The sequence below is a fragment of the Gorilla gorilla genome, chromosome X, assembly GCF_029281585.2.
Source record: "Gorilla gorilla gorilla isolate KB3781 chromosome X, NHGRI_mGorGor1-v2.1_pri, whole genome shotgun sequence".
Classification (NCBI taxonomy): Eukaryota; Metazoa; Chordata; class Mammalia; order Primates; family Hominidae; genus Gorilla; species Gorilla gorilla.
Window position 1 is genome coordinate 65,750,796 of NC_073247.2, and position 10,273 is coordinate 65,761,068.

The 10,273-nt window shown below is 37.5% G+C and overlaps 1 pseudogene; it reads right to left on the reverse strand.

Annotated features, from left to right (window-relative positions):
- Positions 1-5,176: 5,176 nt before the first annotated feature.
- On the reverse strand, positions 5,177-10,048 carry LOC101148213 (X antigen family member 3-like; annotated as a pseudogene).
- Between the last annotated feature and the right edge of the window lie 225 nt (positions 10,049-10,273).

Consider the following 10,273-nt stretch of genomic DNA (forward strand, 5'->3'; position numbering starts at 1 on the left):
TGCAGGGCTTAAAACCTAGATGACGGGTTGATAGGTGCAGCAAACCACATGGCACATGTATACCTGTGTGACAAATCTGCACATTCTGCACATATATCCTGGAACTTAAAGTAAAATTTAAAAAAACATGAAAAGTTATTTAAAGAGGAAGCAGAATTTCTTTTAGAAATACAGAAGAGGAAGCTCAGCAGCCTAACTACATTAAAGAAGGCTTCATAGAGAAGGTAACACCTGAGCAGAATAAGGGAGCATAAATGGGAGTTACTCAAGTAAAGAAAGAGGGGTAAGCACATTCCGGGCAGAGAAGACAATATATATATATATACAAACAGGGAGGAATAAAATAGCATTGTATGTGGATGAGAAGTATGAGCAGTCCTTGACAATAGAATGTAAAATGAAAGGTGGAAAGTGGTGGTGATTGAAACTAGAAAGATCATAGGAGGGTGGAAAAGAGGAAATTTTGTATGTCGTGTTGAAAACTTGGAATATATCATACAGAAATATAAAATCAGTGCTAAGTTTTGAGTGATGGGGTTCAGGATACACTACCCCAGAATATGGGGGTATTTACAGCAGAAACAGGAAGGTAGCTCTCACCTTCCCCCAACTCTTCTTCCCTGAAGCAGGTCATAAAATCCTCATTTGACAGGTGCTGTCTCTATACCCAGAGGAAATGAACATCTGTATATCTCCAAAAACACAAGGTCACTGACAGCAGTCTAAACAAACAGGCATAGCTGAGTTCTCCCCAGTTAACTGTCATTAGATCATTTGTTTTTATCCGATCACACTTCTCCATCACTATGCACTTCTCCATCAAATCTAGAATAAATATACACAAGTTTTCCTGCTTCTTTGTGTTTTCCTTTCCCTATGTAAAACTTATATTAAATAAATGTGTGTACTATTCTAAAAAAAAATGAAGTTTGGTGCTTCTCCTTCCCTGGCTCTTAATAACTTTTAAAGAAAGGTCAGATGTGTTTGCAGGAGACGTTGTGGCATTTTCCATAGGGAATGAGGCATCAGTTCTTCTCTCCATGCTCCCACAAACTATTCCAAATGACTTTAGTATTCAAGTTATATTGTTCTGTAGCACAATAAAATAGGTATGTTATCATTACTTTTTAAAATGTTTTTGTACCAATGGTTTCATCTCGGAATGCTTGTTAGCTCTATGTGCCATATTTTGGAAAACCCCTCCTTCAATAAAAGAACAAAGCCTTTCATCTTTAACAATGAAAAAATATACATCTTATATATTACCACAGATTTATATAAAAAATGAGATTACCACTAAAGTCAACATATACAACACCAGTTCTACCTTCAATGCTGTCAGAAGCATTTGCTTCGAGAAAGTGCAGACTGTGAACTTAGAACTTGAATCCCCATATCTGCTTCTTACTAGAGTCATTTATTGTAAATTTTATGAAAACTCTGACTCACCTTTTTAAAGGATTAAATGAGGTCATAAACAATGAAACATAGCTCAGAGAAGTGGCTAATGGATAACACATACTATATAAATGTGACTTATTATTATTCCTGTTTTTCCTAAAGAACTCAATAAATGGAGCTATTGTCATAAATATACACGCCTTTGGTTATTCAACCCATTCACAACCACATACCACAGATCAAAATCATGTAGGCAGGCCCAGCACAGTGGCTCCCACCTGTTATCCCAGGATGTTTGGAGGCCAAGGAGGGAGGATCACTTGAGCCCACGAGTTCAAGATGAGCCTGGGGAACACAGCGAGAACCCATCTCTTAAAAAATTTATGTAGGCAAATTAATAGAATGGCAACTTTTAACTTTTTTTGTACAGAGGTTAATATCAGTACAGAAAAAGGAGCAGGTAGTTTTCAGAGTGACAGCATCATTAGAGGCATGATTGGAGGAAAGACAGCCACCTTATAATGTTGGGAGCCAAAAGTCTGAGAGTCATGACCAATGCAACATTCCACTGGAGGCTATATGATCAAACAGCAAACTGCACCTGCCACCAGAAGGTATGCTGAGGGAAGTCACTCCCTGGTGCCATGCTCCTTGAGGTTATCTACTGGAACATCTGGAGCCTACTGTTCAAAGAATGCAGACATGGAGGCCTGCACTAAGTCAAGCAGCTGACTGACAACCACCCACTTCTCCCTATCTCCTTTACTCAATAAATACGAAGGGTTTAGAAGCTCAGGGCCCTTGTTCACTAAAAGCAAGGAGCCCCTGACCCCTTCTTCCAAACATACTCTTTTGTCTTTGTCTTTATGCCCGTGTTCATCCTCCTTTGTTCAGTCCAGCAAGGTCTGCAGCATTATAAAGTTCAAAGGCATGGGAACCTAGAGCTGCCCCTTCTGTCTTTCTTTTAAGTAGGGTCCAAAGGTAAAAAGGAGATTCAATCCAGAAACAAAAGAACATGGTAAAGGCTATCCCCAAGTTATTCAGTCTTGCAGAAATTTCAGTTTCAGAGAATAGAAAGAGGACTTATATCCCAATTCATTTCATGAAGATAGTGTAACCTAGATACCAAAGTCCAACAGAGAGAATACAGATGCCCCTGACTTATGATGCTCCCACCTAAAATTTTACAGCTTTACAATGGCAGATAAAAGAAATGCGTTCAGTGGAAACAGTACTTTGAGTAGCCATATAACCATTATGTTTTTCACTTCTAGGATAGTATTCAATAAATTACATGAGATATTCAAAGTTATGATAAAATAGACTTTGTGTTAGATGATTTTGCACAACTGTAGGCTAACGTTAAGTGTTCTGGGCACATTTAAGGTAGGCTAAGCTAAGCTGTGATGTTTGCTAAGTTAGGTGTACTGAATGCCTTTTCAACTTAGAAAATTTTCAATAAATTATCAATTTATTGGGACATAATTCTATGATAACTTGAGAAGCAGCTCTACATAAAATAAAAATATAGGCTAATGTCACTTCTGAGAACACACATACAAATCCTAAACAAATTAGTAATACATAGATTATTCAAAAAGGATAACGTGTCATGACCCAATGTTCCCCCTAGGAATGCAACGTTGGTTTAAACATAGCAACTTACCAATGTAATTCACAATGTTAACAGATTAATAAAGGAAAAAGTCCTGTAATCACCTACACGGATGCATTACAAGTGCTTCATGAAACTCAACATATATTCAAGATAGTCTTAGCAAATGGAAAATAGAATGGAACTTCCTATTCTAATAAAATGTATCTATTTTAAAAAGCACAGCAAACGTGGTAAAATGTTAAAAAAAATTTCCAGTGCCTACTAGGTATAAGAGAAGGATGGCCACAATTACTGGTTCTAATCAGCATTGTATTGGGTGGGTCTGTTCAATGTTGTAAAATAGGAAAAAGGAAAAAGTATACTGTTTGAAATGTCAGAAACAAGCTGTTGTTATTCAAAGATGATATGATTGTGTATGTTGAAAATCAGAAAGGACTTAGAGATAAATTTGGAATGAGGATATTTAGCAAGTTTACTGCATAGAAAATCAATATACAAACATGATACCTGTGGGTTGAGTGGAGGAAAAAAGTGTTTTCTCTGTTCTTGCCCTACAGCCAGTAACATGAACGACTTCTGTGACCAAATACATGGGGGATTTTCTCCACACACCAAGCAAGCAATCAGTTTTGCAGCATACACCAGCTGGGTATCTTCTCATTCAACTCCAATAGGATGTACCTGGAGATAGCATCAGATCGCACAGGTTGAGGGCTCAGTCCCACAAGAGGGCCCTGCCAATTGCCTCAAGCCCTGGGTTGTTTTACTGTGTTTGTGACCCACCAGTTATAAACTGAATTTCCCATGACTCCTACTCGGGTTCAATTAACTTGCTAAAGCATCTCACTACTCAGGGAAACATATACGTTTATGGGTTGATTAAAACAAGGTATTAGGGCTGGGCACGGTGGCTCACCCCTGTAATCCCAGCACTTTGGGAGGCTGAGGCAGGCTGATCATGAGGTCAGGAGATGGAGACCATCCTGGCCAAAATGGTGAAATTCTGTCTCTACTAAAAATACAAAAATTAGCTGGGTGTGGTGGCACGTGCTTGTAATCCCAGCTACTTGGGAGGCAGAGGCAGGAGAATCTCTTGAACCTGGGAGGCGGAGGTTGCAGTGAGCCAAGATCACACCACTGCACTCCAGCATGGCAACAGAGTGAGAGTCCATCTCGAACAAAACAAAACAAAACAAAACAAAACAAAAAAAACAAAAACAAAACAACAACAACAACAAAAAAAAACCCAGGATATTAGAGAGGATGCAGTTAAAGAGATGTATAGGATAAGGAAAGGGTTAAGGGGCAGGGAGCCATGCCCTCTGTGGAAATGCTATCCTCCATGTGTGCAGCTATCCAGAGGCTCTCTGAACCCTGTCCTTTTGGGTTTTCATGGAGGTTTCCATTATGCAGGCATGATCGATTAAACCACTGGCTGGCCATTGGTAATCAACTTAACCTTCAGCTCCTCTCCCTTTCCTGAAGGTTTGGGGTGGGACTGAAAGTCCCAGCCCTCTAATCTCCCATCATAAAGCTACCTAGGGGCTGCTAGGCGTCAGTCAACTCATTAGCATACAAAAAGACATCACTTTGTGGAGATTCTAAAAATATTAAGAGTTGTATGCCAGTATACAGGGTAGAGGACCAAATATATATTTATATATTTCATAATATCACAAGTGTGTATACCAGTGTAATCAGAATACAAAATTTCAAAAATGATACTTTTCCTTTTTTTTTTTTTGAACAGAGTCTCACTGTCACCCAGGCTGGAGTTGCAGTGGCCTGAACATAACTACCTGCATCCTCGACCTCCTAAGTTCAAGAGATCCTCTCACCTTAACCTCAAGAGTAGCTGGGACTAAGGCTACATGTGTACATGCATACATTCATGCATTCATTCACTTATTTTTGGAGTGAGGGGATCTCACTATGTTGCCCAAGCTGGTGTCAGTTTCCTGGGCTCAAGAAATCCTCCTGCCTCAGCATCCCAAAGTGCTGAGATTACAGGCTTGAGCCACCACACCCGGCCACCATTTTCAATAGTTTCAAATATTTTGGAATAAAATGAACAAAAGATGTGCAAGACTTCTTTGGAGAGAGCTGCAAAAGTTTATTTAGATATTTTTAAGTCAAATATCTTAGATAAAAACAGTTTGTGTTGTTTCAGCTTGTCTTCGTTTAAACTTGTGGTTGCCTGTCACCTATAATAGAAACATAACGGGGGAACATTAGTAGCAGAACTGTATTCAGATGACATTAAAAGTATGTGAAGGACACCAAAATTTTGGTTTTATACCGTGGATTAAACCAGAAGCCTAAGAGTAACCTGATGGCTAACATTCAGTTAAACCTCTGTAGAGACTTGAAGATAATCTCCCAAGCATATACATTAGCAACATTTTTAAAACACCCTGCTTCCTGTAGTTCAAAGAAACCAAAAACTGTCCAACTTCAGAACACATTAAATCAAGTGAACCTGTTAAAAGGTGTCTGAAAGTGAAAAGCAAACATTGTGTATAGTTTTAATAAAAATATAACCAACACACAACAAACCTAAGAAATAAAAGGAATTTACAAACAATGTATAATGTAATGTAATGTTTTGGCTTGAAATAATAGCCTGGATGTTCAACAAGCTCCTGGGAAACAGTTAATGTCACATTAGGAATTGCATAAGTGCAGTGAATGGAAAGCCCAGTACTGCATTTGTTTTTTCTCTGTTGCACACAAGTGCAAAAATGTTGCTTGGGGCTAGTTTACCTTCTGTGGTCTTTCAGGTATGGTAACCATTTGTCCAAGATTTTCACCTATCATCCTGATATCAATATGAAGAGTCTCTCTTTTTATACTTGAAAGTATTCCCGTTGGTAAAATAAAATCTTACATGGTCAGATTCGGTTTCATCTATCACTATTATTTTTAACATCAAAATGGGAAAGAGGCATATATCATGAACAGTGTGGCAAAAGAAAAAAAAAGAAATGGAGGGAGAGGAAAATAGAAAAGGAGAGTAAAATATCTGGAAAAGCCAAATATTTGTTTCTAAAAGTTAAGTGTTTTTGAGGGATAAGTGGTAAGTTTCAGAAGTTCTTCCACAGTCTTTGTGATGTTTAGATATTCAGGTATTACTGGAATAGATTAACTAATGTATGTGTCCCTAGCATATCAATCATTTCATTCATATTTTGAAAATATTAGAGTTCAAGAATGTATTCACTTTTGATTATACCATATATTCAGTATCTGTTAGGGTCTTGTTCATATTCCATGTTGAGCTTTTTCCATTTTCTTCAAGAGTATGTAAACTATTATGCTATTCACAAGTATTTTTCAAAAGAACAATCTTTTAAATTTATTACTTTTGGATTACATTTCCTTTTACTAATGATTCATAGCTGTCTTTTAGTAAGTACCTCTTTCCTTTTCCCTTAGATTTATTCTATTGCTCTTTATTATTTTCATTTTTTATTATTTTCCTTTCTCATGTAATTTGCTAACTATTTTAACAAGATAATCATTTAAGACTATAAGCTTCCTAAGAATGAAATTGAGGCTTGTCCAACGGGCTCCTGGAAATAACTGAAAACTATCTTTCAATGTAAATAGTCTAATGGAATGGTTCAGCAGTGTAGAGTAAAATCATTTAGGTAATTTCTTCCATAAACATGGAATACTTCCTATAAATTCAGAAGCTCTTCTGATTAACAGTCGCCAAGTTGAAAAATGTGTGGAAAAGATACTTTCATCAAGCAAGTTGCCCACTCGTTTTCTCTTTCTTTCCTTTTTTTTTTTTTTTTTTTTTGTTTGACAGAGTCTTGCTCTGTCGCCAGACTGTAGTGCAATAGTGCGATTTCGGCTCACTGCAACCTCTGCCTCCCAGGTTCAAGCGATACTCCTGCCTCAGCCTCCCTAGTAGCTGGGACTACAGGCATGCGCCACCACGCCCAGCTAATTTTTGTATTTTTAGTAGAGACGGGGTTTCACCATGTTGGCCAGGATGGTCTCGACCTCTTGACCTTCTGATCTGCCCTCCTCAGTCTCCCAAAGTGCTGGGATTACAGGCGTAAGCCACTGCGCCCGGCCTGCCCACTCATTTTCTTAGGAACCATGAAATTTCAACTCAGATATTATAACTGGAGTGAAACTGATTGTTATGAAAAACAAGTCATATCTTTGTATTCTATCCAACAGAACATGAGGATACAGAAATCAACTTTGAAACAGATTTTAAATATTTGATTTGCATTTACTATTTTCAATAACAGCAAAAGATGGGTGTATAATTTATGGAATTCATCCAGAATCTCACGAATAATGTCAGAGCTGGTACTAGAATCTGCTTGGGGTGCTCAGGATATTTCACACAAACTGGTATTAGAAATGCATTATGTATTTGTTAAAAGCAGAAATGAGAAAAGAATCTGAAAATTGTTAGTTGTTGCGTATAATCAGAAGTAAGAAAATGCTTTCATATTTGATGATTCAACATGGCTTTGACCCAATTTGTGTCTGTATCTGACAGTGTTTAAGTCTTGCGGTCAGGCAACTGGAGTCTGAACAACCTTTCAAAGAAAGTCTGCATTTGAACTCTGATTTTAAAGGGGTAGTAATGTTCTCTCTTACTATCAAAAGTATAATATTGTGGAAAACAGAAAGCGTATAATTTTGCATCTTAATGGATAGCATACCTCCTTCTGGCATTTTAAATTGCTCTGATTTTGGCAGAATCTTCCCCTTGTCATCGGGACCATCTCTGCATTCATCCCCAGTCTTTGACTGAGACAGCTCCTGGAGATCAGTTTCCAGGTCAGGTACTTAAAAATACAAAGGTTATCGATTGAAGCAGGCAAACAAGAAAGATAAATAAGGAAATGATAATATTCTTTTCCTCAGCGTTGTGAAATAAAAAGCTGTAGGCTACTGTGGTAATAAATGTGATGCAAAGATGTCCCACCTTTGTTTTCCTGTATTATAAAATCTTATCTTAAATGACAATCTGAGGAAAAATCAGACCACACTTACATTTCCTATACTTTACCATTGTGTATTATAAACAGTGAGTATCAGCTGTCTAGGAAATCTAAAGACTGCTCAATGGATAGCATTTTAATCATAACTTAAATTTAATTTTCTGAAAGATTAGTTGAATGTATTGGTAAGCCTATGACAAATCTTACAGTCCTGACACTCATCACCTGTTGAGGTAACTTGAAAATTTTTTGGTTAAATTTAAACAAACTTAGGTCCAAAGGCCCTATATGTAACTTTCCATAAATGAATCCCATTCAGAAAAAAATACCAAATACAACAGCAAAATCACTGTCTTCCATGAGAGTACAGGAACTTGAGTGAAAAAAAAATTAATGGGTATTGTTGACAGTCATATTCTGGAAACCCCTTAACAGTGAATTGCTAAAATAATCCATGACCCAAATTCTGTCAATGTTTAACTTCAAAATGCTATCTGTTGAGGAAATAATTTCTGTTTCATGATAATCTTATCATACTTTGAGTTTTCTAATTATAAAAGTATTTAAACAACCGTTAAAAAGTCCCTTAAAATCATACTAATATAGCTACCTGTATGCCAATGTCCTAAATTATCCAACTTTTACCAAACATACTGTCAAAAATACAGAGCAAAGGAAACAGTGGCTGTCATTCATTGAGCTCTTTTCTGGAGTTGCTATCCTGCTTCACTGAACTGTGTTTTGTCCTGAGCCAAAACTGAAGTACCTTACAGTAGAGACACATTCGAGTATGAACATTTTAAGCAAAATAATTCACATTTTCGAACACAGTTGGTAGGAAGAACACAAACCTTGGAATGAAATATGAATTCCTTCTCCATGAGTCAAGTGTTCTTGGTAAGCCTCCATTTCAGAGCCTCAGTTTTCTTACTTATAAAATGGGGCTAATATCCCTATGCAAATGGGCTTTATTCAGGATGTTATAAGGTAGGGTGACTTGGCATTCTACATGCTATTAAAGGGTGCATACAATACTGTGGACACCACAGCTGAGAAGATCAGACAACACTCTAAGAAGATCAAACTAGTGAAATTTTGTACACCACATTAAAGAGTTTCATCTGATTTAGCAAGGACTGTATTTTCAAGCATGCAAAATAAACGTCGAAGAAAAAGAGAAGATTCATTGTATCCAGGGACGGCATGAAGCTGCAAACTATACTCTTCACTTTTCCAGCCAACTTTGAGCAAGTGTTTGGGATCCTTTCCTAATGTTTTCTTTCCTCCTGTTACTGTTTATGGCATAATGCATGATGCACATATAGGCCTCTCCTGCCCACCCCCCAACCATAGATATTCTTTCTTTCTCTTCCCAGCACTTTGAATCTCAGCTGCACCCCTGATCTTCTCTCTCCTCACCAGGTGTAGGATCCCGACTTTCAGTTGGTGGTTCCTCTTGCTGAGGTTCCTCATCACTGGGCTCCTGGAACCAGGGGTGTGTGTGTGCAGATAATTTGTTATCAATACATTTCAATAATATAAATACACAGAATACATAGATATTTCTGATCATAAGTCTAAAGACATTTCTCCAACACTCTTCCACATACTTATACTTCATAAAGTTACTCTTCCCACAGAGAGGTTACTCTAAGACAGTTGCCCTCAAGGGCTCTGGAAGCTGTTTTAATCTATGTTGGGATGAATGTGTGTAATCTTTTGCAAATAAGCATGAGAAGGAAATCATGGGCAAAATCTGGGGAACACAAGATCATCCATCCAGACAACAGAAGAACTTAATCCTCTTGGATTAGTCTTTCCTTCATGAGATGCCATGATCATTTTTATCAGCATGGAAGACCTTTATTGGTGAATCCATACTGGTTCAACAACAATTACAAAACATAGTTTTGTAACAACAAGTTACAAAAATAACTTTCTGCTAATAGAAAACATCAAAGGTTAAGACACTCACCAGCATAGGCCCAATCAGCTCAGGAGGTGGTATGCTTCTCCTTGGTCTAGGCCTATATGTTGATCTTACTCTCCAAATCATATTTCACACTGCAAACAGAATACTGTGAATTGGTAAATGCACTTGAAAGGACAGCTATATTTGACCACTTCCATGACCAAATGTTAACTTGTCATTTTTTAAAAGTTTGTAAATACTTTCGAACTAAGTCTCAGGGTAAGTGTAAGTATGTGTGCCTTCCAAATGCTCGCAAAGTCACTTAAGTTGGTCAAGCTAGCTGAGCAATGTCTCATAGCTCCTGGCAAA